Source organism: Capricornis sumatraensis, chromosome X, assembly GCF_032405125.1.
Source record: "Capricornis sumatraensis isolate serow.1 chromosome X, serow.2, whole genome shotgun sequence".
Lineage (NCBI taxonomy): Eukaryota > Metazoa > Chordata > Mammalia > Artiodactyla > Bovidae > Capricornis > Capricornis sumatraensis.
In genome coordinates, this window is record NC_091092.1 from 134,779,605 (window position 1) to 134,796,372 (window position 16,768).

Genomic DNA, 16,768 nt, shown 5'->3' on the forward strand with positions numbered 1-16,768 from the left:
GGAGCATGTATCACATTTAGTTGTGATGTCCCATTAGTGTATTTTAATTTAGAACTTCCTCAGTCTCTCTCGGTGTTTCATGACACGAATATTTTTGAAGACGACAAGCCAGTTGTTTTGTGGAATTTCCCTTGAATTAGGTTTGCCTGATGTTTCCTCATGATTAGATTGGGGCTTTGCCTTTTTGGCAGGAATACTACACAAGGGATGTTGTGGCCTTCTCAGTGTCTCCCATCAGGAGGCACGTGGTACTGGTTTGTTCCATTGTTGGGGATGTTAATGTTGATCACCGGACTAAGGTGTTCTCTGCCAGATTCCTCCATGGAGAAGCCATTATGCTATGAGACGTGCTTTTGATTGTATCTCTGTTCCTTACATGGTGTGGCTCTTTTAGCGGTCCTCGAAAAGAACTCTTAGCCCAGTAATACCACAGACTGGGTGGATTACAAACAACAGAAATTTACTTCCTACAGTTCTGCAGGCTGGATGTTGAGATCAGAGTGCCAGCATCGTTGGGTGAAGGCCCTCTTCAGGGCCACGGAGTTCTCATTGTAGCCTCAAATGGCAAAAAGGCTAGGGAGCTCTGTGTGTGTGTATGTTGCGGGGGGGGGGGGGGAGGGTCCTCTGTTATAAGGGCACTAATAACATTCATGAAGGCTCCACCTCTTGATACCATCACATTGAGGGATAGTATTTCAACACAAGAATTTTGGAGAGGACACGTTCAGACCATACCAATCACTCATGGTGGGATTAATTGTAACCTCCAAGCAGGTGAATTACTCTCCCCACCATACACAAACCCAGCTGAGATTCTATACGACATTGAAGGATCTGGAGAAACCATGTGAGCACCATCCCAGCTTACAGGTAACTTGGCTGTCACTTGAACAGTACCACAGTATTCAGAGTCTACACCATTTCCAAAGGAGAAAATTTTAAAAGATAAAACATGGCAAATATATTTTCATTAAGTAGACTCATGAAGGTCTTTTCTTATTAGATGCTAGGGTATGGGGTAATGGGAGCTGCTTGTTGAACCTCATAGGATATAATTTGATCTCAAAAGGCAGACCAGAAAGTTGAAGGATTCCCTTCCATCAGTGCCCTATGCAGTGTTTAGAGTCTCAGAGCGTCTTCGACTAGCCTGGCATTGAATATGTGTTCGAGAATCATTTGTTAGTTGAGAGGAGCCTGCTGTCCATCTACCCTGCTGGGGGACGTGGACTGAGCCTTTGGGGGGACTCGTGGCTGATGGTAACAATACAAAGCTCATCCCCAGAGGACTATCCCATGTGTTCCAGCATTCCCCTAACAATCTGGCTGGGTAGGCAGAGCAAACACCCAAAACATCCATCTTACAGTGGAAGAAACTGAGGCTCAGAGATGTAGCATGCCCATGGATGCTTGGTGAGGGAAACCAACCATTTAATGTGACAGTTTCAGTTTTCTTTTTCAGCGTCTGATTTGCATTTTCCTCCCTCAAACAGGAGCAGCAAGTAAGGAGGTGAGGCCTCAGATACTGCAAAAGTCGTTTTGACTAGGTCAATTGACATCAGTTTTTTATTTTGGGGCACATTTTGTTGTCTGTTTTGCTTTGATGGGAACACACTAACATTTGTAGTTCTAAATACTCTCTGTTGGATCCTCTTAATAACCCCAAGAACTTGGTCTTAGGATGCTCATTTCACAGATGGAAAAACTGAGGCTGCAGAGTTTGGCAAATGGCTCATCTGGTTCCACAGTCTGGTCTTGAAGCCCCTTTCACTGAGTCAGAATTGATGTGAGGAGACACCTGCCCCCTCCATAGGAAGCTTTCAGATGCAAATCAAATAAGGAACCCTCGTGTGTCCCTTTCAGACTGGCAAAGTGAGAAGGTGGGGTAAACCTCCCAACCTGAGGTTGGTCAGAACGCAAGGTAAGGAGAGTGGGAAGCAGTTCTCCCAGGTCCTGGTGGGAAGTATAAATTCAGCTTTTCAGAGTCACCAATAAATTTCCCAGCATTTCTAACGTGATCTAGCAATTCCACTGTTAAAACTGTTTTCAATGGCTGTATTTAGACACACAGAGAGAGAGATCTACATCCATATACATATATATTAATAGCCTTTTCCCCATAGCACTGTTACTAAGAGGAAAACCTACAGTCAACCTAAGTGTATATTAATTAGGAGATCACTTAAATACAGGAGAGAATACCCAAACAATGGAAAATGATGTGGCTGTTAGAAAAAGATTGGGGCAGGTTTATTCACAATGTCCTGGAAGAATGTCCAAAATATACTTACATGAATAAAAGAGAACCTCAGAAATAGTGTATGATCTCCTTTGTGCAATAAAAAAGTGAGGTGTATTGAGACAATTGCCAAAAGGGAGTTTTAAGAACAGTGAATAGAGGTTACCTCTGGGGAAGGAAAATGGACAATCCTCTATTATTTACATTTTTCCCAGAAGCATGTACTATACCTTTCTATTTTAAAATATTTAAAATATCATTTTATGTTTTCATCTTTTATAGATTTTTAAAATATTCTTTATGGGGATGGTGGGGGACGCTATGTATTACTATGTGGCGGGGCAGGGGTATATGGGAAATCTCCATGCCTTTAACCCAGTTTTGCTGTGAACCTAAAACTGCTGTCAAAAATAAAGCCTACTGAAAAATATAAAGAGCTATATATATTATTTGTACCCTTTCCTGCCCCCCAAAATTTCATAAAACCAACACAAATGGGAGCTGAGTATGCGTTTGAAAAAAATCAAATGTGATCTTGGACTTGGGGTTTCTTTAGTAAGAAAACACCTTTGAAAGGAAGTGAAACAGGCCCTCAGGATGGTGTAGGGGCACTTCCTGCTTAGCTGCACTTGAAGGAACTTGAGTTCTTAAAGGGGCAGGAGGACAGTTTTCTCCAAACCATGGTTCTTACAATCCAAAATCAAACTGGCTGTAGACAGGTCCCCAGCGGACATCCATTCTAGAAGGCAACTCAAGTACAGTTGAGTTAGCCAGCCCTGCGCAGGCACAGTTCAGAGCCATCCTTCTGGAGAGCAGTTCTGTATTGGAGGTTTCCTTGTAAGGTGTGAACACCACATTTCAGTTCGGTGGACTGAACTATATTTTCATGACACTCCAGCCCTGGACTCATGTAATGGTGTATGTGCGTGTCTGTTATCCACGTGTTGGATTTCTCTAAGTGGAGGTCCCAGGGGCCAGGCTGGCCCATGATAAAAGCTTACACGGGTGCAGAGGCTTCGTGTTTAGCTGCGGCTATTATTTTTACATCTGCTCACTCATTCCTGCCCTCCTGACAGCCCAGCAAGTGTGTGACAGGGCAGCCAGCATCCCACTTAGAAGGGAAGGAATGGGACAGATGCCCAGCGACTTGCCCAAGGTCTCTGGGTGTGTAGCGAGCCCACAAGCAGATCCCAAGCCTAGCAGGTTGGCCTCTGGCCCAGTGCCCCCACAGGGGAGGAGCCGTGGTTTCCTGGGGTTTCATCATCCGTCCGACCGTTTATGTGCAAGTAACTTTCCACTGACTTCTCCTGTGCCTGCCTCGAGCGTTAAGTGCCAATGAAGCGTGGCTGTGGGAGTTCTAACCAGGGCGGGGTCCACGTGTGTAGTGGATGAGGGGAGAGCCTGGGAAAACAGGTGATGTGCGGGCGGCATCGAACCTTCCCTCTCTGCCTCTCATCCATGCCCACAATCCCCAGTGACTCCCACTTGGTGACCTTGTGGGCTTCAGGGTCTGGGAGATGAAAAAGGGTGGCACAGAGGAGGAGGTGGGGGTGGGAGATAGAACAGAGCATCTTCACAGCTCATTCCTTCTGACATCAGCCAACTGTGGCTTTCCCGGCAGGATGTTCACCTCCATGGAAGCCCAGCAGAGAAGCTGCCCGCACCTGCCCTACAATCGCCATGATCACTGCCGATACTGACAGGATTCTGACGCCCTGGTGAAGACTGTGTCCTGTGTAGCCTTAAAGGAAACCCATCCTCTCCTTTTCCCCACTGTTTCCCACCACACGCCAGCACGGATGCTCCATTTATCAGTTGGTTAAAAAAGCAGGGTGTTCCAAGACTGGACTTTCAGATAAATAACAGATAGCTTTTGGAGTCTAAGTTATCTAATGCGGTCTTCAAGACACTTAAATTTAAAGGTGATTCCTAGTGTATCTGAAAGTCCAATTTAATGGGGCATTGGAGAGTTGATCTGGCAATCGTACCCTGAGAGGGGACACTTAGACCTGTCCACCAGACAGCTGAAGAGCTGTCTGTCCACCCAGATCCACCCAAACACAGGCAGGCAGACTGACAGACACACACACACACACAAAGAGCCCTTAGTAAGTCTCAGGCCTCTCAGTTCTCCCCTAGGGCCTCCTGCCAGCCCTGCCCCACCGGGTCCTCTGAAAGAGGAGGGAGGGGGAGGGGAAGGAGCGGGGGGTGGGGGGGGCAGCGGAGGGGGGCAGCGGGGGGGGGGCGGCGGGGAGAACTCTGGCATCAGGGGCAGCAGCCCAGAGGAGGCTGCAGACAGCCCAGCAGATGGGAGCCACCAACAGCACAAACAGGCCTGCGAGGCTTGGAGCTGGTCCACCAATCACGCCCACGATCAGACCCAGAGCTCCTGTGTTTCAAGACAAATGAGCCAAAAGACTTCCCTGTGCTGCCTAAGGCCCAGCGGGATCTGTGCATTGAGCTGAGGCTCCTCCTCCCGCAGAGGCTGGCCCCACCCCGGGCTTCTGGTGGCCGCACAAAGGCAGGATTGAGAACTGGCGGCCAGGGAGAGCCGGCTCCTGGGGACACAGAAAGTTTCTGTCCTCTCGCCCCTCAGTGCCTTCCAGCTCTCGTGGGGCAGAGAACGGCTGCGAGAGGCCACCAAGCGCCAGGCAGCATGCTCACATGACCGCAGGGCGCCTGCCCTTGCAGACTTCTCTTCCTAATGGACTCGATGGACAGTGAATTTACATCAAATAAAGCACATTCGTTTTAAGTTTCCGTCTGTGGATGTGGATGACCATGTGCGCCAGTGTTGCCATTATCCCGGTTGCTGGAGATACAAAATATTTCCGTGGCCCTAGAAAGTTCCTTGCCTCTCGGCCATTTGAGAGACTTGGCTTTAAATGACGCCCTCCTGGGTGAAGCTTTGACTTCCTGAAGCAGAAGGCAGTTTCCCCACACCCCCTGCCTCGGGAAAATCTTCTGGTGTGACGATTGCTCCCCTTGTTGCCATCTGTCTGCTTGCTCCCTATCAGGCCTGTTTCCTTGGGGCAGGCCTAGGTTTTATTTCTGTTTCTATCTCTGGGACAGACACCTATCAGCCCTGAGGGAATAAGGCTTGCTGAATGCTTCCAGGGCAGAGTCGAACCCTGCAAGTAGGAAGATGATGAATCCAGATAGTTCCTCTTCCAAGGCATGTAGAGATCGGGTCGTCTTCCCCTCTCCCCTGTGACCTGGCTCAACGCAGATTTCTGATCTTTTAGTGGTCTCTGTTCACCAGGAGCCTGTATCAGTAAACAAAAGAAGTTTCGAGCATCAACCCCTAAGCCCTTGCACCCGCCCCAAGCTGTGCAACTGAGGGGATTCAGGCTGGAGACAAGCAGGATACTGGCCCTGAGGTGCACATCAAAGGAATGATTTCAGTGAGCCCAGACTCTTGTATCTTCTCATACTTAGGAAAGCACCAAATTCATTAACTGGAGATGTCTGGTTTTCTTTATCAGTAATCTTTTGACGTGCTGACTACTTGGCATTTTTGCATAAACTCCTGTACTTCCTGGCTCCTCCCTTACCTCTTGAGAGCACTTCTGCAGAGTGATTTGAGCGGCTGTGATCTGGGCCTAAGTCCTCAGTTTGTCCGCTGAATAAAACCTAATTCTCAGCTTTTAGGTTGTGCTTTCCCTCTCTCTCTCTCTCTCTTTTTTTTTTTTTTCCAGTCAACAACCCCATGTGGAAGGACCAGCCCATGAGTCCTTCTTTCCAGGACAAGCAAAAGGCTTAATCCACCCTCGTGACCATAGTGTCAGCTGATGGTACCTTCATTCCCACTGACAACAGAGAAGTAATAATAAAGATGATATAACTTATATAGATGCTTCTGATCTTCAGTGTCATTCAGGATCATTGTAGAAAATCTGGAGAATATGATAACTGACATTTATGGGCTGCTTATCAAGCATGCCAGGGACCAATTCAAGCAATGCTCATTTCATTTTTAGAACAAGGTAATGTGGTAGGCATGAGGTAAGAACTAGCATTGTTAACCACCCCCCGCCACACACACACACACACACACACACACACACACACACACACACACACACACCCTTCATAGAAAGGAACCACCTAACTTGTCCAAATCCCATGGCTAAGAAGTGGGAGCTGGGATCTCAATCCAGGCATTTGGGCGTGAGGTGGGCCACTACCCAGGCCCCTCCCACATGTAAGAGAAGACTCTGGGAGAGATTCGGAAGAACACTCCTTTTTAAATTCATTTTCTGATTTTGTTTTAACTGCATAGTTTCTTTCCTCTGAAATTGACAATTATTGTCATATGATATAATTACATACAAGGAACACAATCAAAGAACTGATAATACCTCTGGAAACTGGAATATTCAGAGGGAAAAATCCAAATTGAGAAATAAGTGAATGTATAGCCAGTGACAGTGTTCTTTTCAGGAAGTGAAATCAATTTTTGTCTTCTCAAAGAATTTCTTCTTCCTGAAGAAATGTATCCTGTTTACTACGGGCTCAAAGGCTAAGTGTGTGTAGGTGATGACACCCCAAGACAGCCCTGAGGTCCCCAAAATGAGAGGCCAGGTCATCAGGCCTCAGCAGCTTTTCCTTTTCCCCCCATATGCAGATGGTAACCCAAACTCATCATTTTGACTTGCCTGAGCTTGGGAAGATCCCCTGGAGGAGTGCATGGCAAACCATTCCAGTATTCTTCCTGGGAAATCCCATGGACAGAGGAGCCAGGCAGGCTATAATCTATAGGGTCACAAAGAGTCGGATATGACTGAAACGACTTTGTGAGTACACACACACACACAGAAGTTGTCCATTTCTCCCCATTTCCCTGCCTCTGCCCCCAGAGCCCCTCATCATTGTGCTCCTAGGGTGTCATCAGAACAGCTTCCTCCAGTCCATGCTCATGCCCAGGCCTGCCCTGTTCCACACAACCCCTCAGGAGAGTTCTCTGACCTGTGTCTACATCACCTCCTGCGTCTAAACCTTCCAGTATGTTTCGAACATATGCTATTTACCAGCATGCTTCTGCTTCCTGCAAGTCCGCAGACCTGCAGTCACAAGGGTACCTCATCCCTCATGCATATTCGTCTCCATTGCCTCCACTTCCAGACCACTGCATACACCATTCCCGCTGCTAAGAATGCATGAGTCTGGGGGGTGGGGTGGGTTGCGGGGGGAGGAAGGCTCAAGAGGGAGGGGACATAGATAGGATTCTGACGGATTCCCCTTGATGTGCAGCAGAGAGCACCACAGCATTGGAAAGCAATTAGCCTGAGAAAAAAAAAAGCATGCTCACTTCCAACCTGTAATTGTCCTGACTCGGACACTGACAAGCCATGTAACTATAAAATAAAAATAATGGTGAAGGGCATAGAACAGGGTGGGCAACACTAGGAGTGAGCAATAAATGAGACACATCTTTTCACTCTGTCTCACACAAGAGGAAACAGAGCCTCAGTGAGTTCATCAGCAGCCCATGGATGTCACGTGACAGAAAGTGACGCAATTCACTTTCACTTCTCTGTGAATGTGAACTTTCCTAGGTAGCCCTGACTTTTCTCAGCACGTGATCACATCTGCTCTCAGTGCATTAACTGTGTGACAGTACCCAAGACCTGTTCATACCTTTTTTACTCCTTTTTATAAAGCCTTGAAAGTAATCCAAGCACAGAGCTGGCATTTCTCACATTTGATAAATGAGGGCAGAGTAAATAAGTGACTAGCCTAAAGGCTCAAATCCAATTATCAGCTTTGCTGAGACAAAGATGGTGACATCAGAGTCTGGGGCTCCTATAACTCATTCATAACGCTGTCTGGAACCAGAACCTTTCTTCCTCCCTGCAGATTGCCCAACAGGACACACACTGGTCTGGGGGAAAGGCTACTTCTGGGGCCGATGGGTAGGTAGTCTCGATCTTTCCTGCAGCTCCCAGACTGCACTGAGGGAAATGAGGGTGGGAGGGAGGTAGCTCTAGACGCTACCAAGAGATGCTTTTAACCGTCGTGCAGCTGTGATAGCCCAGCCCTATGATTCTTGGTGATGATGAGGCACAGTAATATTGCTAATATCAGAGTCTAGCATTCATTCACACATTAATTTCACTCTGAATCGAGTTACTATGCTCTGGTCTTGGGGAAAGTACCACGCTGGCAGAAAGCGATGCAAAAGTGAGGAGCAAACTCTCCTGCTGTCAGGGATTAGGGAGAAGACGGGCAGGGAGGCCAAGAATTATAACCATATTGGAGAGGGAAATGGCAACCCACTCCAGTGTTCTTGCCTGGAGAATCCCAGGGACGGGGGAGCCTGGTGGGCTGCCGTCTATGGGGTCGCACAGAGTCGGACACGACTGAAGTGACTTAGCAGTAGCAGTATACCAGAGGGCCCCAAGCTCCGGGTCACGGACCAGTACCACCTGTCAGATGAGCTGCAGCATTGGATTAGAAGCAAACCTAGTGCGCCTGAATCATCCGGAAACCATCCGGAAATCATCCCGCCCTCTCTCTGGTCGGAAAACTGTCTTCCACGAAACCGGTCCCTAGTGCCAAAAAGGTTGCGGACCTACATAAACGCTAAAAGCCAGGTATTACGAGAAACTCAGCGGGTAAAAGCAACGGTATAGAAAGGGCGAGAGGGGGGGAAAAAAAAAAGCCTCTCCCAGACGGTGGAAGCCAGTCCACTGTATTCCCTTCCGACGGCTGCTGTAACAAATGACACGATTTCGGCGGCTTAAACACCACAAATATATTCTTACGGCTCTGGACATCAGAAGTGCCTCATAGGTCTCACGGGGCCACAGTCAAGGTGCTGGAGGTGTGTTTCTGTCTGAAGACGCTAGAGAAGAATCTGCTTTCTTACCTTTTGCAGCTTCTACAAGCCATCTGCACTCTTTGGCTTGCAGCTCCTTCCTCCATCTGCAAAACAGGAAGGTAGTGACTTCCCTGGTGGCCCAGAGGTTAAGAATCCACTGGCCAATGCAGGCGCCACCGGTTCCATCCCTGGTCTGGGAAGATCCCACACCACCGCGGATACAACTAACCCGCAACTAAGTCCCGGCACCCACGTGCCGCAACTCCTGAAGCCTGGGAGCCTAGAGCCAGTGCTCGGCAACAAGAGAAGCCAATGAAACTAGAAGCCTGTACACCTGCAACAAAGAACAGCGTTTCCAAGCCCCAACCCCCCCCCCCACACACACACCCCAATCGCTGCAACTAGAGAAAAGCCTGCGCAGCAATGAAGACCCAGCACAACAAAAAATAAATACGGTAAAAAGGAAAAAAACTCCAGCAACGCAGCCTCTCTTTGGCCCTTTCCCTCTAGCTACATTCCCTCCGCTTCACCCTCCCTCTTCCACTTGTAAGGACGCTTGTGATTACATTGGCTTTATCTGGGTAATTCAGGAGTCCCTATTTTCAGGTCAGCTGACTAGCAACCTTCATTCCAGCTGCAACGTCAATTCCCTTCTGGCACATGACCTTCACAGTCACAGGTTCCAGGCAGTAGGATGCAAACAGCTTTGCAGGCCATTATTCTGCCTGCTGCACCCATTTCATAGATTACTTACAGTGTGGCCTTGAGTAGTTTGTTCTAGACTCTCCGAGCCTGTATATAACATCTGTAAACGGTAGAAATCACACCCACCCAGCCCATCTCACAGTGTTGCCCTGAGAATTTAATGAGTGTATGTGAAAGTACCAGAAAAAATACTAAAGCCCTATGTCGCTGTATGTGGTGGCTCAGTGGTAAAGAATTCACCTGTCAATGCAGGAGACACAGGAGACCCGGGTTTTATCCCTGGGTTGGGAAGATCCCCTGGAGGAGGAAATGGGGACCCACTCCAGCATTCTTGCCTGGGAAACCCCCTGGACAGGGGAGCCTGGAGGGCTGCAGTCCATGGGTCGCACAGAGTGACTGAGGGCATGGCAGCATATGTGTTTGTATGGCCAGGGATGGGGCGGTGGGATGACCAGGACATAACCTCTTGTGAGTGTCTGTGACATTCTAGGAAGGCACCGCAAGATAGTTTCTCCTAGGTGGTACACATCTCTTCCCAATTCCACATTCAGTGACGTCCCACTTATCTGGAAATCAGCCACGGTGGGAGCAGTTACATCATGGAAATAGGCAAACACTACCGATCAGGGTGCTTCACATGCCCCTCCCGGCCCCCACTCGTGTTTAAATATTCCCAGCACATCACAGCTTTATCCCATTTCTTTAAGAGAAACCATCTGACATGATTATCATTACCTTGGAGGAAGGGTCCCCAACCTTTCTGGCCCCCGGCACCAGTTTCGCGCAGGACAGTTTTTCCACAGACTGAGGTAGAAGGATGGTTTGGGGATGATTCAAGTGCATAACATTTATTACGCACTGTATTTCTATTATTGTTACATCAGCTCCTCCTCAGATAATCAGGCATTAGATCCTGGAAGTTGGAGGTCCCTGCTTTAGAATACAGAAGAGCAAGATGAAGCCCGAAGCCAGTGATAAACCTGTGTAAGATCACACTCCTGGTGAGAGGGAGGTGAGGCCAGCTTGTCACATACTCCGAGAATCCAGCCCGTCCAGCACACCCCGTGACCATGTTACACCCCCCCAATTCTGCCTGCCCTTAAGAGGGCAGTTAGTCTAACCATCCAAAAGAGTCATGGGACCTTACCGCATACTTAAAAATGTAACCATCAACCTAAGGTGCTAGACGACCATTTTTTTGGCTGTGAAAGTGATGTGTCCTGGGGCTCACCCAAATCACCTCCTCCAGTGGTGGCCCCTGTGTACTAACCTTTAAACAGACTTGACCTAAATTGTGCCTAGAGCCTTCAGCTCCAGAGTTTCAGCAACATATGGAAACGGTGACATCACCTTCCAATGCAAAGGTTCAAAGAGATGTGGCACCACCAAGCTGCCAAGTCACTCAAAAGTCCAAGTGCCACATGGCTTCCTCTTAGACAACCTGGAAGTATTTGAAGGTCAGCCAATATGAATACAATCCCTTCATTCACAGATGGATAAAGTAAATAGCAGGCTGGTATTTGGGGGAGCACTTAATGGAGGCAATTGGAGAGAGAAAAAAAACCTGACTTTGCTTTATGTTCCATTTAAATCAGGTTCCCATGTCTCTGACCCTGCACTAAGTGTTCCTTCCTAAGGTTGGGCTTCTATTTCAAACGAGCTCAAGGCATGAGGAATCTAGTAGTGGATTTCATTAACACAGGAGCAAAGGCTCACATCTAACAGTGGTTCTGTCTTGGCGGAATACCAGAATCACCTGGGGATCTTTGCAAGCTCCAGCTGCCCATATTACATCCAGAGCAGTTCATCAGAAGCTCTGGGCTAGGATCCTGGAGTCATACATGCCCACGGAAATCCCCAGCTGATCCCCACGTGCAGCCCAGGAGAGACTCCCTGCTGCTGAGTTTATTTTTCTCACTCCCACTTTCCATTCAATTTCTGGGGGTTCCTGTTCTTCATAAAGTGTCTGAGAAAAGCTTAGTATCCAGTTACAGCTGGAGGCCCTGGCTGGGCAGGAGGTGAAAGGCATCAGCACTTTCTAGATGTTTCAGGGAAGAAAGCGGCCCCACACCTAGAAAACCAGTTCTCCCAGCCTCATCTGACATCACCAGGAGCCAATGGAAAACTTGCACTTGAGTTGACCGGTTCCTGTCTAAACTGATTAACCGAAAACTGACTGGACAAACCATGTAGGGTTATGCCCCCCTGACGCCCCCTGACGCTCTCTTTTTAGGAGAGCCTATTCTCTGATGTGCACTGATTCAGCCGTCTATCAGCTTGCTTAGTCTCAACACATTTGTTCTGAGGCTGTGGGTGGAGGAGGATTTGATTCCCCAGGCAGGTGAGAAGCCAGGTCTCAGAGTAAACAATAAGAATTCCACACCCCAAGATCCTTGCGAAAGAGATTTTGGTAGATCGTGGCTGCCACCTGTCGGCAGTGATTGGTAATTGACTCCTGTGAAACCATCACACCCCTTGGTGGAGGTCAATCCTTAGCTGCAGCCATCTGACCCCGTTGCTCCATATGCGCCAGCAGTGCTGCAGGCAGAAAGAACTTTTCCTTAAACATATCAGATAGGGTAATGCAGATAGGGAGACACACGCATCAAAGCACATGAGCTTTGGATCATGTTCACTTGCAACTTAAATGAGCCTTCTTTTTGTAATCATTCATGTTCTATGATCAGAAAATCATGATTGTGTGTTTAGATTAGGGCCAAACTTGATACTTTTGACCACTGGAAGCTGGGCAGGTGTGAAAAACCCATCCTGAGGAACTGGAGGAGCAGGGAGACTAGAAGTAGCCAAACTGTCACAGCTTGGGTGGTTCAGTCGGTAGGTGTTTGCTCAAACTATATCCTCTCAGCATTGCTCAAACGAACATCATTAGGGACACATTCATTTAAGATACTGCCAACAGGAAACAAACCCTGGAAATCTCTGGAAAGGCTAATGTGTGCATTATTTATGTAATAAACATATTTATCAGATCACTTTCTAGAATTTCATTCTGCCTGTCTTAAACGACTGCTCTAAGATACCCTGTGCTTAGCACTTGGGGAATACAGGTGTGAGGCAGGGCTTCTCAACCTTGGCACTGCCAGTATTTTGGACAATTCTTTGTTGGGGGAGGGGTGTCCTCTGCATCATAGGATGTTTAGCAGCAAGCCTGATCTCTGCTCACTACATGCCACTGGCACCCTCTCCCACAGTTTATATGCTACATCTATCAAGGAAAAAACATAATAAATTCCTAGAGTCCAAGTCTCTATCCATTGGCTACAGATTATAAAAAGTTGCCCACTTTTGTCCTTAAACTGGGGAGGAAAAAAAAAAGAGAGAAGGTTTGTTCCACGTTTATACTACAGCATACTCACACCTGTATCCTCCTGAGTGCCAAGCACAGAGCATCTTAGAGCAGTCATTTAATAAATGTAGAGTGGAATTCTGGAAAATTCTGGCAAGTGAACTGATAAATGTTTTCCCTTTGCCTTCTTCTTCGTCTGCGTTGCACTTGCTCTGAACCACAGCCCCGCCTTCAGAGAAGAAGGCAAGTGATTTCTGTCCGGGTGCTGAGCTTCATGGACTCAGCATCACAGCATCCAAGATGGTTGGTGCTATCTAGGACCCAAAGGACAACTGGCATGCTTGCCACTGCGAGTGGGAAAGGGGGAAATGGAGGGTTAAGGAGCTCCCCCCATAGATGCTGTGCTGTGACATATGACAGTGGGCCCTCCTGCCCATATCTGTCTGAACTTTCATTCATGCATCCATTCATTCACTCACTCACTCACTTGAGAAGTATTTCCTGAGAATCTCTGTATGTCAGGCACAGTCATAAATGTTGGGGACACAATGATGGACTGAAAGGAACCTTATCTCATCTCTAGAGGCCACAGTCTAATGGAAGACCCATGTGTTAAAAGCACTTTATCCATTTCTCTGTGGTCTTCACAATAAAACTTGTGATCAATGCTAAGATGATAGTCTAGGTGAGATTTGGAGGTTAGGGAACAGCCTCTCTAAGTGAACCTCTCTCTGTAGGACGAGCAGGAGTTAGGAAATTGAAGCCTGGAGGAGGAGGGGGCCTCAGGGCAGTAGCCTGTGTGAAGGTACTGAGGCAAGAGGGTTCGGTGTGTTCTCAGCATGAACCAAAAGCTAGTGACAGGGATGCACAGAGAGGAGGCCTGAGGGGCAGGCCAATGGGAGGTTACAGAGAGTCCTGTGTGCCTTGTTTAGGATTAAGATTTTAAATTTAATTCAGTAGTTGCATCTCTTACACGAATCACTGGCTGCTGGAACTGAACTGGGGGAGGGATCAGAGTAGATACCAGCAAGCCAATAAGAGATGCTCGTAGCTTGGATAAGGCATGGTGATGATAGAGACAGAGACGGAGGATGGATGGGAGAGAAATTTAAGAGGTCAAGACTGCTAGATGGGGACTTCCCTGGTGGTCCAGTGGTTAAGACTTTGCTCCCAATGCAGGGGCCCTGGGTTCGATCCATGCTCAGAGGACTAGATCCCACATGCCATACTTAAGACCTGGAACAGCCAAGGAGGGGGGCGGAAATCTGCTAGATGAATGGTTGGGTATGGGAGTAAGATGGAGTAGTCAACAGTGAGCCTCAGGTGTCTGGCTTGGGGAACTGCCTCTGAGCTTCTACAAATCCAGACATCGATCACTCTTGATCAGCTCTGAGTTTCTGGTATCATCATTACTGAGATAGAGAGTTATACTTAAAATAGGCCAGGTATAATGTCAAAGGAGAGGAAGACTGGGAAAACAGAGGGGTCTTCTTTTCTCTCCTAGAAATGCAACTCACTAGAAATAAAAAGGCTCAAAAAAAACCCAAAGAGCTTCCCCATGGCAATATTCTGCTATCATAAGTGGGGTTTTTCTCTTTGTACCTCTCATCTCTTCACACACTGAAGGGACATTTATAAAGACTATTTTCTCTTTGGGGTCATTGGCAGAGGATGTCCCGTGATGGCCCCTTCTGGTTCAAAACCCAGTTTTCCCTCGGTTTGTTCCTCCAAGACTACACCGTGATTGCTGAGTGAGACATGGATTGACCGATTCTCCCATTCAAGGGCAGAAAGAGAACACAACTGCGCGACCTTCTTTTATGCTCACGGGAAATAATGGATACCATTATGGCTTTAAGTTCAAGGATAATGAGGGTGAAACCTGGCCATATCACTATTATAGCTTTATTAATAGCTGAGAGGGGAATTGCCTTTATTCTTCCAATATTCATAAATGACTTTCCCTTTCACAAGGGCATTTTCAACTTTCACGGAGTTCTGAGTAATTTCTAAAGAAGCAAAGCCACAGTTGTTGTTAGGAGGTGAACTGTGTCCTTCCCATATTTTATGTTGAAGTCGTAACTCCCAGTACCTCAGAGTATGACCTCATTTGGAGGGACTTCCCTGGTGGTCCAGGGGTTAAGACCCCACGTTCCCAAGGCAGGGGGCTGGGGTTTGATCCTTGGTCAGAGAACTAGATCCCACATGCCGCAACTAAGAGCGCAGTCAAATAAATAAGAAAAATAAATATTAAAAGAAATAAAACACTACTTCCTTCAAAAAAAGAAGACTATGACCTCATTTGGAAACAGAGCTGCTGCAGATGTTACTGGTTAAAACATAGCCATGTTGGAGGAGGGTGGACCCTGACTCCAACAGGACTAACGTCCTTATAAGAGCAGAGAGGCAGGGAGGGAAGGTGGCCACGCAACAGCGGAGGCAGAGACCAGAGTGACGCAGCGACAGGCCAAGGGACTCCGAGGACTCCCAGCAACATCAGGAGCTGGGAAAGGCAAGGAAGGACCCATCGGCTACAAGTTTCAGAGGAACCATGGGCCCGTAGACACTCAGATTTCAGACTTGTAGCCCTCAGAACTGTGAGACAATAAACTTTGATTGTTTTAAGCCACCCAGTCTGGGGCACTTTGTTTTGGTGATGCTAGGAAACGAATGCAGTTGTAATGTTGGAAAATCACATAGAGATCACGTAGTTCATTCTAGACATGAGGAATCGTGCTCAGAAAGGTGGAGCGGGAACTTCCCTGGGGGTCCAGTGGTTAAGACTCGGTGCTCCCAACGCAGGGGGCCCGGGTTTGACCAGGGGGTCAGGGAACTAGATCCCACATGTCACAACTAAGACCAGTACAATCAAATAAATTTTTTGAAAAAGGAAAAAAAAAGAAACGCAGAGTGATTTGCTATGATCAGACCTGGGCTTTCTAATTCCTGTGGTTCAGGGTTCTTTACAGAGGCCAACCACCAGAGATCAGTGCCAAACAGGGATTTGGCGAATCTTGACCAGCTTCCCCCGCAAAAGAGGAAGACAAAACTGAGCTGATAGAGACGACTTCAGGAGTAGAACAGAAATGCTGGAGCTTCAGACATGGTGAGGCCATGCTGGAAAAGCCACTGAAAAAATGGCCAAGAAGAGAAATAAGGCTGTCAGGAGATTCACAAAGTTATGCAGCCATCACTATCATGAATTTGAGAATGTCGCCTCACTCCAACAAGACATCCTGTGACCATATGCAGTCACTTCCCATCTTCTCTTGGCTCCCCCAGCCCCGGGGGAACCACTTCCCCAATTTCTATTTCTATGGATTTGCCCATTCTGGACATTTCCTATATATGGCATCAGACAACATGTGGTTTCTTGTGACTGGCATCTTTCACTGAGCATCTGGTTTCCAAGGCACATCCATGTTGTCCTGTGTGTCATACTCCATCCCTTTCTAAGGCTGAATAATACTCCAGTGTATGGCGATAGCCCATTTTATTTATCCATTCAACAGCTGATAGATATTGGGCATTTCAGAACCCACCTTAGGACTCAATACATATTGGTTGTTCAAAAAGCATCTGTCCATTAAGTAGAAATTGTGAATTGAAGAAGATAGATGAGATAAAGGGATTTTATTTTCTTATGCTCTAATGATTTCCAGTTATTTTCAGGTCAGTTTCATAAGGTTCCTCTTCA